At 39.6% G+C, this 15,893-nt stretch overlaps 1 long non-coding RNA gene across 1 annotated transcript in view; it reads right to left on the bottom strand.

Moving 5' to 3' along the window:
• Positions 1-15,893, bottom strand: part of LOC125623947 (uncharacterized) — a 78,790-nt gene that overhangs the window by 37,458 nt on the left and 25,439 nt on the right. The window contains exon 2 of the long non-coding RNA XR_007353163.2: positions 11,612-11,690. This is a non-coding gene — a long non-coding RNA (uncharacterized LOC125623947). The remainder of the gene's footprint in view (positions 1-11,611; positions 11,691-15,893) is intronic.

The raw sequence follows: 15,893 nt of genomic DNA, 5'->3' as shown, positions 1-15,893 counted from the left end.
AGGATGCTTAAATCAGACCCATTTAATTTTCAAGTGTATTCACCCATCACCTAGGCCAAATTGGCTTAAATTAGTAGGTGACTATATAAGTTCTAGATATGTGTCAGAAAAATTTTTTATCTGTGAACTCTGTACAAAAGACCATCTACATCAGGAGCACAGCAGCAAAAATACAGGGCTTGGAGAGACAAGTTTTTGAAGAGCAGTATTTGCTCTGATCTCAACAAAACCGGTTACAAAACCAGATTTGGGACTTTTTTTTCTTTGTTAATGTTTTGCCAGATCAGTTCATCACGCTGCATGTCTGCACTATGCCAATAAAAACTGATGACCTGCCGTTAGTTTCTACCAGGTGCATTAAATTCCCATAACGTGAACAGATCTTGCTAAGTCTACCATAGCCTCTTCTTTTGCAGAGATTACATTTCCAACCTAATGACAAGAGCAGTTTGTTCAGACATTGTAGGCTGTAGCAGAACAGTCATTGAACTCTTCCTTCCATCTGTCACGGTGACCCAGGCTACCAGAGGCACATTGCTAACGGTAGGCTTGCAAATAGCTGGAGAGAGGCAATATTTTGTGAGTTAAGTTTAACTAATCCCTTCCCATCCCCTTTTTTTTTTTTAACGTTTCCATAAAACATGATGGACACCTCCGAGAGCAGAGTAGAAAGCTGGATGAAGAGAGGGAAAAGGTGCCAGTTTCATTGTGAAGGCTAATTGCCGCAAAGTAGAATTGAGGTCATTTATGCTGCGTTCTTCTGGCACCTGACTGCTTTACTGTTGTCTTTGCAACAATCAACACTGCACTGGCAGAAAGCATTTACCTAGGGAGGTGGTAGAATCTCCTTCCTTAGAAGTTTTTAAGGTCAGGCTTGACAAAGCCCTGGCTGGGATGATTTAATTGGGGATTGGTCCTGCTTTGGGCAGGGGGTTGGACTGGATGACCTCCTGAGGTCCCTTCCAACCCTGATATTCTATGATTCTATGATGCCATGATTTCTGGCTCTATTAAAGAGAGATAACCTCAACTCCTCTCCCCTCACCAGGCGGCTGCCCTCTATCCCCATCACCTGCCACAGGAAGGAAAAGTAAGGGTAAGGTTGCCAAATAGTAATAATTCTTTGTACTAATGTGGCACCTGTCATTCAGGGATTTCAAAGCACTTTACAAAAGTGAGAACTATTCTCCTCCTACAGCTAGAGAAACTGACAACAAAGAAGTTGTGACTTGTCCAAAATCATAGAGTAAGCAAGACCCAGGCCTCCTTAGTCCTCTGTCATCCCTCTAAATACTGGACAGCGTTGCCGTTCATGAAAAAAGCCAGAGGCACTGATGGAACGCAGGTGGCTTTGCACACAAACTAAATTTTATTTTCCCACATTTCCATTCAAATCAAGAAGGCGAGCTACAGACGCTGCAACATCAGTTTGGTCTTAAGGCCTGCCATGACTATTAATATTTAAAAACACTTTACTTATTTACACCTGGGAAGAATCTCATGAGCTGGTAGGTCCTAAAGACTAGAAAATTAAAATGCTCATTGAGACACAAAATTTCAAAGCACCTCCAAGTGTGTCATTTATAGAAGCAAATATGGGATGCTGCACTTTACAAGTCAAGACTTTACTATTGTTCTACTGCTGTAATAGAGTACAATAGCTTGCTATGATATTAGAGAAATTTCCACTGTGAAGTGAAAATACTGCAGTGCAGTCAGCAGTGACTTTTTAAAAGCACATAAGTAATCATAAACAACAACACACATGACATCTTTCAGCGTAGATCTTGAAAGCTCTTTCCAAACCATACTGGTATCAAGTCTAATTTTGCCCTGGTAAAATATGTGCTTGCATGCGCAAATGCCAGTTTCTTCAAATTGGCGTACTCACAAATTTTGTGTCTGCATTTCCAGAGACCTATTTAAAAAACCTGGCCACAAGTATCTACCGGTCAAGTCCTTTGTGTTGCAGTATTCCTGAGCTCTGCTAAGCTCTCAGATAGAATAAGGTCTAATTTTGCATCCCTCCAGCGAAGTTTGCTCAGCCATCACATCCATCCACTGAATGGTACACAACAGTCCCAACTTGTCAAAAACCCCTGAATGACTGTTTTCCTAGCAGCAGCAATGCCAGAAACCCAGCCATAACGATAAGGAAAGAAAACACTGCCTAATTAAAGTGCAATTTTATGTTTATAATTTATTGCACCCCGATTGATTTAAAAAATTAGACAGGTCCTTGGCAAAAGATACTTTGATTCCTAACAGCTGAGCATGTAGCATGCTCCTAGTGGGCAGCTTTCACTGCAGGTTCAGTTCTCTCTATCGCTACAGCATCAGAAGAGGAAAACTCTTAAAAAGTGATCCCAATTAGTGGGCAAGGCAGTTTAAGGGCAAACACTAAATAAACCCAATCAATTCTCATCAGAAAATCAGTGGTAAGAATTATTTTTTAAACTTATAGATGGCCAATTTAATATTCCTAAGGCCAAATCCTGAAGCCCTTACTCACTGGAGGGGAAAAAAACCAATGTGTGTAAAGGACTTCTGAATGTGGTTCATGGTTGATCCCGCAGTCTGTTTGCTGGACTGGATGGGAAATTATAGGGTCACAATTTTACACAGGTACTGTATTCTTTGCATAACCAAAAGGTGCTGTAAATTCCTAGAGAAGAGTGCTGTGTAGTTTGGATGGAGATTTTTAAAAGCACAAAGGTGAGTCGGGGCCTAACTTCAGTTGACTTTCAATCATTTATAAAACATTTGGGTTGTTCGATATAGATACATGTGTGTACGTGTGTGCATATGATGACTTGCAACAGGTGGTGGGCACCTTCCTCCCCTTTGTCTTTGAAATTCTCCCCTTTAGCTACTTAGGGTCTGATCCAGAGAGGTACCAAGTACTCTCAACCCCCTGTGACTTCAGCACTTTGCAAGATCAAACCTTAAATGGACAAACCTTGACAGTAACTAAAATGCAGATGTATTCCAAGTGTTATGAAAACACATGATCTCAGCCATGGCTGGCAAATAAACATTACAAAGAGCTGTTTCAAATCTTTGTAGTAGCAAATCTCAGCACTTAACTAGTAATGCAATAAGTCCTATCAAGAGCACGCTGAAAGGTGGAATAAATTTCATGGAGAACAATGCTGGTGATGTATGCATATGACCAACACACAATAAAACTGTAGAATGGTAGAAAAAAATGCATACAGTCAATACAATAAAATCAGCACAAATATAGGCTGTGTAAGCAAATAAATCTAACTATCCAAATATTTTACAACACACACACAGAACACAATTTTCCCCCCAGAAATCTTAGGGTAAAAAAAAATTATACTGTTTTGCATCTTGGTGTATTGTAAAGGCATCAGCGGCTGTCTGCACAAATTACCATTCATCTAGGCGTTGTTGTGGAAATTTTCAAGGGATTTGCAGTAATTATATGACAAAATGCTTGCAAATCTCACTCATTGCTGAATAGAAACACACGGGTCAAAGATTGAACACTCTCAGCTTGGTAATTTGTAAATGTCAATCAGACTGGGGGCCACTGGAGGCATATAGGCATAAGCAGTGAAAAGCAAAGCGATTCCGTAGCAACCAGAAAAAGGCTTTACAATACAGATTATAAAAGGCATAGGATAGTTTTACTTTCCAGCCTTTAAAAAAAAAAAAAAACCCTAACTGATCATCTTGCACCAAGAGAAGAGGGGAAAGGAGGGGAGATAGGAGGAGGGGAAGTAGAGAAAGGGAGGAAAAACAGTTTAAATAAAACTGGTGAGATTAAATTAACTGATACATACATTCGCAGTGGTAGATCGTTTGCTCTGTAATAAATATGGACTCCTATCTTCCCCTCTCCAAGACAGCAAGGAAAGCAAAATAAAATTAAAAGATATAACAATAAAAATTATAAATGCATTGCGGTCCCACAGACCAGCAGCCTGTAATGAAGGCTGTTGCAGAGTTGGTTAGTATGTTATCTGTTCAGATCATAAATAAGTAGAAGGAGTCAAGGTGAGAGGGTTTTATTTACCCCTCCTCCCCCTTTTACCCCCCAAAAATCCTCCCCACTACAGGATGTACTTAGTTTAGGATTTTGGTTTAAAAGATAAAGCATTGATTTTACGTACTTCCATTTTGCTGAAAGTGGGATTTGGAACTGAAATGTTTTAAATTCTACAAAAGAAATAATCCAAGCACCTGCCGCTCCATGGGAAATACATTAAAGTGACCTGATTTGCCTCTAAAGAGAAGCATCTTTTATACGAGATAGATATTTCAGACACAATTACATACAAGATCCTGAACGGGCATTGAGAATTCATGGCAGTTGCCCTCAGGAGTCGGTGGCTTTTTTTACAGCATGCCCTCCATTTCAATACTAAAAAAATGACATTTTGGTTAAAAATTGCAATGTTTAAAAAAAAATAAATGACAGGATTCCAATGTCTTGTCTTAACAACTGCTACGAGCAAGACCAGAGGAATTCCCCATCGATGCTTCCCCAATTCCACCCAGAAACCACAATTCCACCCAGAGGCTGAACAGAGGCACACATCATGCAGGACACCATTGAAAACTTCAGACCATACGTTCAGTCCCTTCTGCCTATTTGTTAGAAAATGGGATTTCTCCCTCATTTTGGCCCATTGTCTGAAGACCAAGCCCCCTGTGGTGCTGATCACAAGACGCTGAGGCCCTCTCCTCTCTTTGATTAACAAATTAGGATATCAGTTCGAGTTGGGAACATTCTGAACCTACCTGGAACAACTTCTTTGCATTAGGACTCAAGGTCCCAGCCAAGCAGTGAGGGGCAGAGGTGTACAAAAAAATAACCCCGCTCTTTCGCACAGCCTAATGAGAGCAGTCCCTTTGGTTTCAACCACAATGGGCTTATGCCCCCAGTCACCCCCTAACTTTTGCTTTGAATTTTTGGGTTCAAGGTCCTTCTACACCTCAAAGTAAAACTCAGTCAAAACTAGAGTTTCGTATCAAAAGGACAGATGGGCCCATACCACAGAATTCAAATTTGGGTCTGGATCAAAATCTGAACTTTATCTAGGAATTTCTATTGGGCCCCTTACAAAAAGGGGCCCACTCTGTAGAGTTTGGTAGCTTGGGGGTGGTTCTGTATTCAGGTTACGGTTTGGGGCTCATTTCTTGTTATATGAAACCATGAATCAGCCCAGGTTTGTTCAAAAGGGGCTTGATCCAGTTACCACTGGAGTCATAAGAACATAAAAATAGCCATAGTGAGTCAGACCAATGGTCCATGTCGCTCACTGTCCTGTCTTCTGACAGCGGCTGGTGCAACATGCTTCAGAGGGAATAAAAGAACTGGACAATTATCAAATGATCCATCCCGTCATCCAGTCCCAGCTTCTGGCAGCCAGATGTTTAGGGACATGTAGAGCATGAGGTTGCATGCCTGACCATCTTGGCTATTAGCCATTGATGGACCTGTCCTCCGTGAACTATCTAATTCTTTTTTAACCTAGTTACATTTTTAGCTTTCACAGCTTCCCCTGGCAGCGAGTTCCACAGGTTGACTGTGCATTGTATGAAGTATTTCCTTTTGTTTGTTTTAAACCTGCTGCCTATTAATTTCATTGGTTCTTACATTACGTTAAGGGGTAAACAACACTTCCCTATTCACTTTTTCCACACTGTCCATGACTTTATAGACCTCTATCATATCCCCCCCCCCCCTTCACTGTCTTCTTTCTAAACTGAATAGTCCCAGTTTTTTCAATCTTTCCTTGTACGGAAGCTGTTCCATATCCCAAACATTTTTGTTGCTGCCTTTTGTCCTTTCTCCAGTTCCAATATATCTTTTTGTGAGATAGGGGAAACAAAACTGCAGGCAGTATTCAATCTGTGAGTGTACCATGGATTTATATAGTGGCATTATGATATTTTTTTGTCTTATTTTCAACCTCTGAAAAATACCATTGACTTCAATGGACTTTGAATCAGGCCCATGGTTTCCTAAACTCAGCATCTCGGTGAGTTCAGAATGAAGTTCATTATGAAATGTCAAACCTGGTAAGTTGTGTTTGTGTATTTTCTCCTTTCACAGGACATTTCACAGGACCCTAATCATGGGGACAGCAGCTACATGCCAGGGATCGGTTTAGATAGGGCTAATACGTTCTCTCTTTCTCTCTCACTCACACATACACACAGCACCATTATCTGGTAGTCTCCCAGAAGTACATGAGGACCCTGATTCAGCAAAGTACTTAAGGACATGTGTCACTTTAAACTTGTGAGCAGTAGAAGTGAGTAGACTGCAATAGTGCAGTTCTTTTGCTTACAGTTACACATGCTTACTTACCTTACTGAACAACATCTCTATATGGACGGAGACAGACTGAATTAGCCTTTCACTTCTGGAAGTATTTCTTCTGGACCAGGTTTAAGGCATGTTGGTTAGGGAGAAGTGGAATGGAAGCCTGCTCTAACTGTGCACAGAGGACTTCAGTCTCCGGTACTGTCAATCCAGCCCCCTTTCACGAACTATACATTCACTCAGAGAAAGATAAGGATCTAAAATGCACTTCTACACAAGCATATTATTCTGTCATTAAACCAATCATTTAATGGCCTCAAAACATAAAAACATGTTCCTTGGTATGTGGTAACGACCAGGGCCAGAAAAGTTAAAATAAACAGAGCAGTATGCAGTGGCATAGACAGATGCTCCAGACAGAAGACTAACGCATACATCAAGGAAATTCTAGAGAGTTTTGTGAATACCAGACATGAAGCTGATAACATTTATTTTATTATAAAATATGGGATTTTTTGCCCACAATTCCAAGAAAAAATAACTGTCATAATGGCTTATATGGCGAAAATCACTATACCCTCACTACAGACTACGAGGTCAAACCCTGATAACAAATGTGGGGCAGGAAGTATACAAATCCCAGAAAGAAGGAGCAAGCCCCCTCTTCCACCAATTTGAATTGGGGGCTCAAGAACATAGGAGAGCATGGCTAGTTTCACTAGCAGTAAATGATATGGCAAGTAAGCAGAATTGTGAGGGAGAGGACATTAATGTCTCATTGTTTCCTTGTTCTTTCCCCTTTGTCTGTCTATATCCAGTTGATGACTCTTGTCTTAAACTTCGATTTTAAACGCTCCTGGTCAGGAACCGTCTTTTTGTCCCGTGTTTGCATAGCGCCTAGCACAATGGAGTTCTCAGGCATTACTGCCTTACAAATAATAAATAACAACATTATCCATGCTGAGAGGCCAGAGCTATATGCTGACTCTGTGCTGATTGTCCCTAGCAGACCCAGGCTGAGCCTCGGCTCTCTCACCGTCTAGGTCCCTCCTGAACACTCTGTGCTGCATGTAGAATCGTTACAAACCCCTGCTCAACCTGCAGGATGTTATCCTCCTATCACTATCTTGGGCAGAATCCCACTCCATTAAGTGAAACCCTGATCAGGAGGAGGGAATTTGTCATGGGAATGGGGGTCCAGGAAGCAGCAGCCTTCCTGGTTTCCTTCCTCCTTCCAAAACCCCAGCTCAGCAGCTGCATGGGTTTGCCTCAGGGCCCCGCAGCAGCCATGCTACTGTGGAGTAACTGTATCTTACCACAGGGCTTTCCTGCATAGGACTCGTCCTGGCCCTTATTTGGTCTCTCCCTCTCTCTCTCAAAACAACCATGCTTTGCTAATGAGACAACTTTCCCTAACTTGCTTGGTGGCGCACACATGATATCACATAGATTCCCCGGATACTGGAAGTTAACCGTTGATGTGGTTAATACTACTCCATAGTTTGTGCAGCTCCTAGCACAATGGGATCCTGGTCCATGACTGGGGCTTCTAGGCATTACCACAGTACAATAATAATGATAATAGATGCTGTCTCTGCTAATTGTATAATATTATATTAGGTTCTGCTTCTGCATCTAAGGCAGGACTCATGGGAAATATACCATACCATGGGTTTTTTAAGTGTGCTTATGTTGTAAAGGTTTGCCAAACAAAATAGTAAATAAACCCTTAAGAGTTGCCCTGTGTTCTTGCAACAGAAGATAACAACTGTTTGTTCACACACAAAGTCTACATTCTTCCCTGGCAGCGTTGCTGTATAGTAATTAACTCATGCCTCTTGATCCAGTCCTGGCCATGGATGATTTCTGACAGAAAGCATTTAGATATTAGTTCAATATTATCAACCATAACTTTCTGGGGTAAGTTTCCCCTTCCACATGGTTTAAAATTCTTGCCTTGTTCGCTTGAACTGGAACAGGAATGTGCAGTTGTTTCCTATCCGATTATTTTGTAGGGGGAATACTTACTACTCTGCAGCATTGAGAATCTGATACCTGCTGTTGTAATTAGCTCCACCCTCAACTGAATTTAATGAATCTGAGAAAAAAATTACAAAGTACCATAAAGCCACGAGAATCATAAAAAGTATAATAAAATTGAGAATAGCTATTAAGTTATAAATACAACCTATACATGCAACATCACTCAGATGGCAGAAACTAGCTATAAAATAAAGACACTTTAAACCTTCATTCTACAAGTGACTAAATCTCTTAATTCACAAGTCTCACTTTCCTTTATGATATCCAATCCTATTGTCTGTATCAAGAGTTTTATAACATAGAACTTCCTGTAGCAGCTAAAAATATACACATAGGACAAAGGAGTTCATTCATTCCTTTCATATCTTTTACAATCTCTCAGAAAATGGTTACCCAGGTCTCCACTTTGTTCTTACAAAATGTCTCACTTAACTGATTCCCTAAATACCGAGGAAGGGCAAAAACCACTCTCTGGAGTTATTGTATCACATGAGAATGGTACAGGGGGGAAAAGGAGTCAGCGCACGTTAAAAGAAAATTCTGGAGTTTTCAAATACATCAGACTTGAAACCCTATTGTCCTGCAATACACACAGAGCCCAATTCCGCTCTCAGTTATACCAGTGAAACTCCACTGAGGTCAACTGACACTGATGTAACACAGAGCAGAATTTGGGCCAGAGCATGCACACACCTAGTATATAAATACTGGGCAAGATTCTGATCCCACTTACATGTGTCAATGCAGAGTAACACCACTGACTTCTACAGAGTTAGTATTATTTAGTATTTATTATTATTATTTATTATTATTATTATTATTATTTGTATTACTATAGCTCCTAGAAGCCCTAGTCACAGACCAGGACAATTTGAAAAAAAAAATAAAAAAAGATAGTTGCTGGCCCAGAGAGCTTGCAATCAAAGTAATTCTGCTTTTACAACTATTGTAACAGAGATGAGAAAATGGCCCATTAGACACCTGTCACATTACACAACATTTCCATCTCATGAAACCAAGGTTTACATTACGTAGGGCCCAGTTCTGCCACACATACTCACAACAAGTAGCATCTTACTATGCAAGTAGTCCCTTTGAAATCAATGGGACTATTTGCATAGCAAGGTGCTACTCAATGTGATAAATGGTGGCAGAAACAGGTTCTGTATATTCACTTTATGTATTCCATGTTATCTTGAACGCAAATAGTACTTGGTTAACAAACGGCTGCCCAAACCTGCTGCATTCACTTTTGCAGGCTTTAAAAAAAATAATTTACAGAGCAGAACAATAATTATGTTGTGCAACAACAAAAATAAACGTTTACAATGCAAGTGTATTTCATTTTGATCACTATAACCTTAAAAGCAGATAATTACTTGTCAAGATTTCCAATCACTGTGAGATCACTTCATGCTTTTATTTACTTTAAAAGTCCTGCATATTATGAATATTCATTGCAATAATTTAAAAGCCCCACTCAGCCCATGATACATACTGCATCCGATGAAGTGAGCTGTAGCTCACGAAAGCTTATGCTCAAATAAATTGGTTAGTCTCTAAGGTGCCACAAGTACTCCTTTTCTTTTTGCGAATACAGACTAACACGGCTGCTACTCTGAAATCAGCCCATGATGTTAGCCCAATAAAAACAAATAAGTTAATGATAATATTTAATACGAGAATTTAATATTATTTCACCTACGTAGTGGCTGAAAGTTCAGCTTTCCCTTAAAATGTAGTCAATTTACTGAAAATAAGTAACCACTATAAAAAAATGCTGCGGATTATAAATCAGAAGCACATGCCTCTGTATGTTTGTTTTCTGTGCTTCTGCATTTCTGAAAGGATTTCTGCTGAATTTCTAATTTAATTTTTGGCTACAGTATTAGAGCAAGAAAAACTACATCATGACTCTTCTTGGAAATATTAAAAATATGTGATGGATAGTTTAGTGCAATTGTTTCATAAAAAGATGACTAGACAAAAACACGAATGCCCGGCAGATTAACAATGGAACTTGACCTGAAAAACCTTCTTATAATCCAACTGACATTAGAAAATACATTTACCAAAGAATGTATTCTAGCTTCTTTTTAACAAAACAAAACAAAATAAAATAACGTTTGCACCTGCTTTACCAAAACAAAAGCAAGCAAAAGATATGAAGGCAGCTTTACTAGCTTGTTGTTCAAAAGGTCCATAACATCTTGACTCATTGTGGCTTGTCTTATTAATGCTAGTTCACTAAAATACTGGATAACTCTGGTGAGTCACTATTTAAAATGGGCTCTCAAAGATACACAAAGAGAAGAGAAGGGAACAGCAATAATCAGAAAAATTTATGAGGATAATTTACATTAATTTTAATAGAGACCACACATTCCTGGTCATTGTTAAGTTTTAAAACAGTTTGTTAATATGTACATGAGCTGTTGACCATTTTCCAACAGGATTGCTTATACTTACACTTCATACTGTATCATTAGAATTTTAGAGATAGTATTAATTTTTTTTAAAAAGAGTAAAAATACAGAGACCATAATATTTGTGAAAGAGACATCCATCCACCTAAGTCACACAAAATGGCTATTTGACTTCAGCCCTGCCATAATTAAAGAACTTTTTCTGCTTGTATTGATTTCCATGAGTTTTGCCACTTATTATAATGGAGACAGGATTGGGTCCCTGATATATATCCATCATACTTTCCTTAATGTTTTGCAGCAAGCCTTTAGTGGTTTCTAACTTAACACATTTATGGCATTTAGACTTTCTTTGCTAGAAAAGATCAATTGGCCTTACTGGTAATTTTCCTTTCATGGATTCAACAAGATTTGGGTTTTTTCCCCCTCTATAATAAATATAAAATACATTAGGATGCAACTCAAGTACCGACTTTGGAAGTAACTAACAGTACACACATGTTTAAACAACTGAAAACAGGGGTGAGGGGAAGGGCTTGTATAATAAAAATGTAAACTACTAGCCTTTCTATTTTTTTCTTTCTTACACTAAATGTGTCTGACAGGAGGTAAGCAATGCCAAACGTAATCTGAAATTCATCAACACAAATGGCTGCCGTTCTTGAGTGGGCAGTAATCAGAGGCTGTGTGGCAGTAATTGGCTGCTACAATCTATCTCCTCTCTCACTCTGTAAACATTCCACAGCATTAGACAACAGCAGAGTTAATTTCAATACGCCTCTTGCTATCAAATGAAATTGGCAGGGTAAATAGGAACCACTGTTTATTTGCTACTTACCTCTGTCTTGTTCAGCTTAAATACTGAGTAAAAGCAAGTGCCATTAGGTCAGAAAGAAATTATACAGCCAAACATCCAGCTGCAAGTGAAAATGATATTAAAGATTAAAAGAGAGAATTAGAGAGAAACATATCAGTGTCATTTTATATATAGGTAAAAAATAATTAAACAAAATTTCAGTCAGAGACTTTCAGTTGTACTTGAATACTACAGAAATATTAATTTCCATATTTCCTAAAATTATATTTAATGTAATAAAATAATTTTAGATGGCAATGAGTTCTGAAATAGAAATGTATTAAGAAATGGTGAGTGATGTACTGTTTATCCATGTGAACTAATGAAGTCACAAACATCTAGCAATGAAGTGCTGGGGAAAAAATGTTATATGCATTTGATGTCTTTCTGTCTGAGAGGTATATAATAAGACAAAGGATTGAAATTGTTTCTACTTCAACAAGGAAATCAATCCAGCTATGACAATTTATACCAGCTGAGGATTTGTCCCTGTATCAAAGTTCTAACATTCCCCCAGACCAGACCTAAGCAAAGTTACGCGAGTGCTCTAAACTAATGAGAGGGATAAAAAGAGGGGAAAAAATAATGCATAGTATCTTTATTGTTTATGTAGCTTGCTGAAGGCAGCTTCTTCCATAGGGTTAATCTCTTCACTTACTTATTAAGAAACTATTGCACACCACCACACATGCCTTAGCCAATGAGGGGCTTATTTGGTGAATAAAAATATAATTCTAATTATGTTTTTCCTCCTGATTTTGTACACCTTTATTTTTGTAGTAAGGGAATTAATGTAAGACAAAGGGAGAACAGAACATTAGCTGGGATCTCCGACTACATTATCTATACCTGTCTATACATTATCTATACCTAAGATGTTTCTAAAAAAAAAAAATCAGTGAAATGAAAACAAAATGTACTGAAGAGCCCAATCCTACTCCTGTTGTGTCAATGGCAAAGTTCACATAGACCCCAAACCAAGGACAGAAAACAAATGCATGCAGGAAGCAAAGATGTATTTTTACATGTATATCTTTTCCAGAAACACACCCAGTGGCTACTCGGGAGAATCTTTAGAAAAATCTCTGAGAGGTTTATAACTGTACGCATCTGAAGGGTTCCTTTGAACTTCACACCAACAAATTAAGGATCTGGCAATTTATTGAGAGTGGTTTATTATTTTTATTATTAAACCCAGTAATGTTTCCAAGTATAAAGACACATGGAAAGGGAAAGGGGATGGTTTTTAAAAAGTTATTTCTAATTATTTTCTTTAATTAAAACAGTCTGGTTATTGCGGGGAGGGGAGGGACCAGTAGGCCAGATTCTCCCCTTGTATTATCCCACTGATGACCATAGACAGTGATGAATATGACCCTGCCTGTTTACCCTCAGAAGTTAAACTTAAATTTGAAAAGGCTTAGTCAGTGGAGGTCTAAAGCTACATGTGAGTGTTTGGGGAAAGGCAGCTTGTCTCTGGTTTTAAACTATGGGGCCAAACAGATGAATTCAAAGATCCGAAGAAGATTATTTAAAGAGGAAAAGAAAACAATCCGGAAAGGCAGATCTTGTCAGCTGGGTAAATGACATATCTTTTGAGGTTGTCCTCTCCAGCTGTCTATATAAATAAAAAGGCTCCCCCCTTCTCTCCATTTTTTTTCTCCGCAGAGCAGACTGTGCTCATTGTAGCAGTAAATGGAGTTCTTTAAAAAGGTGTAAGGAAGCTTTTTGTATGATGGCTATGATGTTGATGGACACCATAGATCACGCTGAAATACAATGAAGTGCTAACTCTGGGCCTGATCCTGGTTCCCTGGCACACCAACTGGGAAATCTGAGTGCACATGGAGGACAGGCTTGGGTCCAAAATGTAAAAGTAGATGCTCTAGCCTGCATGTGTGACTCTGACAAGATAATAAGCCCAAATCACTACATTACACAAAAGATGCTCAATGCAATACTCACCATTCAGTGTACAGCCTGAACTTGAGTTGTGTGTCCACTATACATTCACAGTTACCTCCTCAACAATTAAAGAATTTTCTCTCTCAAATAATTGAATTATTCCTAATTTTAAAAGTAGCACAGGATTGTGCAGTAATGGACTGTCATTTTGAATGATGAAGTTACAATCCTGCAGACGAGGGGTTTTGTTGTTGTGGTTGTTGCTGTTTTTGGCTTTTATCAAGGGATGTTTCCTTAACAATTTATGAGAACCCCCTTCAGAAACACTCCAGGATGGTAGAGATCTAAGATAGATATCTAAGTGGGCAATTAGAGAGTTCACAATGAGATGTCTTTAGTGTGTCTGGAGCTTCAGCCAGGTCCTACTGACCTCAGTAGAAAAACTAAATAAAAGTTGGATCAGGCCCTTAGTGCAGAGCAAACATGAAATCCTTTCACATACACAAATAATATCATAGAATCATAGAACTGGAAGGGACCTTGAGAGGTCATCTAGTCCAGTCTCCTGCACTCTTGGCAGGACTAAGTATTATCTAGACCATCCCTGACAGATGTTTGTCTAACCTGCTCTTAAAAATCTCCAATGATGGAGATTCCACAACCACCCTAGGCAATTTATTCCAGTGCTTAACCACCCTGATAGTTAGGAATTTTTTCCTAATGTCCAACCTAAACCTCCCTTGCTGCAATTGAAGCCCATTGCTTCTTGTCCTATCCTCAGAGGTTAAGAAAAACAATTTTTCTTCCTCCTCCTTGTAACAACCTTTTACATACTTGAAAACTGTTATCATGTCCCCTCTCAGTCTTCTCTTTTCTAGACTAAACAAACCCAATTTTTTCAATATTCCCTCATAGGTAATGTTTTCTAGACCTTTAATCATTTTTGTTGGTCTTCTTTGGACTCTCTCCAATTTGTCCACATCCTTCCTGAAAAGTGGCACCCAGAACTGGACACAGTACTCCTAATCAGATCGGAGTAGAACGGAATTATTCCTAATTTTAAAAGTAGCAAAAGTAGACTTTAGCAAAGCTTTTGACACGGTCTCCCACAGTATTCTTGTCAGCAAGTTAAGGAAGTATGGGCTGGATGAATGCACTATAAGGTGGGTAGAAAGCTGGCTAGATTGTCGGGCTCAACGGGTAGTGATCAATGGCTCCATGTCTAGTTGGCAGCCGGTATCAAGTGGAGTGCCCCAAGGGTCGGTCCTGGGGCCGGTTTTGTTCAATATCTTCATAAATGATCTGGAGGATGGTGTGGATTGCACTCTCAGCAAATTTGCGGATGATACTAAACTGGGAGGAGTGGTAGATACGCTGGAGGGGAGGGATAGGATACAGAAGGACCTAGACAAATTGGAGGATTGGGCCAAAAGAAATCTGATGAGGTTCAATAAGGATAAGTGCAGGGTCCTGCACTTAGGACGGAAGAACCCAATGCACCGCTACAGACTAGGGACCGAATGGCTAGGCAGCAGTTCTGTGGAAAAGGACCTAGGGGTGACAGTGGACGAGAAGCTGGATATGAGTCAGCAGTGTGCCCTTGTTGCCAAGAAGGCCAATGGCATTTTGGGATGTATAAGTAGGGGCATAGCGAGCAGATCGAGGGACGTGATCGTTCCCCTCTATTCGACATTGGTGAGGCCTCATCTGGAGTACTGTGTCCAGTTTTGGGCCCCACACTACAAGAAGGATGTGGATAAATTGGAGAGAGTCCAGCGAAGGGCAACAAAAATGATTAGGGGTCTAGAACACATGACTTATGAGGAGAGGCTGAGGGAGCTGGGATTGTTTAGCCTGCAGAAGAGAAGAATGAGGGGGGATTTGATAGCTGCTTTCAACTACCTGAAAGGGGGTTCCAAAGAGGATGGCTCTAGACTGTTCTCAATGGTAGCAGATGACAGAACGAGGAGTAATGGTCTCAAGTTGCAGTGGGGGAGGTTTAGATTGGATATTAGGAAAAACTTTTTCACTAAGAGGGTGGTGAAACACTGGAATGCGTTACCTAGGGAGGTGGTAGAATCTCCTTCCTTAGAGGTTTTTAAGGTCAGGCTTGACAAAGCCCTGGCTGGGATGATTTAACTGGGAATTGGTCCTGCTTCGAGCAGGGGGTTGGACTAGATGACCTTCAGGGGTCCCTTCCAACCCTGATATTCTATGATTCTATGATTCTATGGAAGAATTACTTCTCGTGTCTTGCTTACAACACTGCTGCTAATACATTCCAGAATAATGTTTGCTTTTTTTGCAACAGTATTAGACTGTTGACTCATATTTAGTTTGTGGTCCACTATGACCCCCA

Source organism: Caretta caretta, chromosome 17 (assembly GCF_965140235.1).
Source record: "Caretta caretta isolate rCarCar2 chromosome 17, rCarCar1.hap1, whole genome shotgun sequence".
Taxonomy (NCBI): domain Eukaryota; kingdom Metazoa; phylum Chordata; order Testudines; family Cheloniidae; genus Caretta; species Caretta caretta.
The sequence above is the reverse complement of the archived record's forward strand: the minus strand, read 5'-3'. Positions and strand labels throughout refer to the sequence as shown.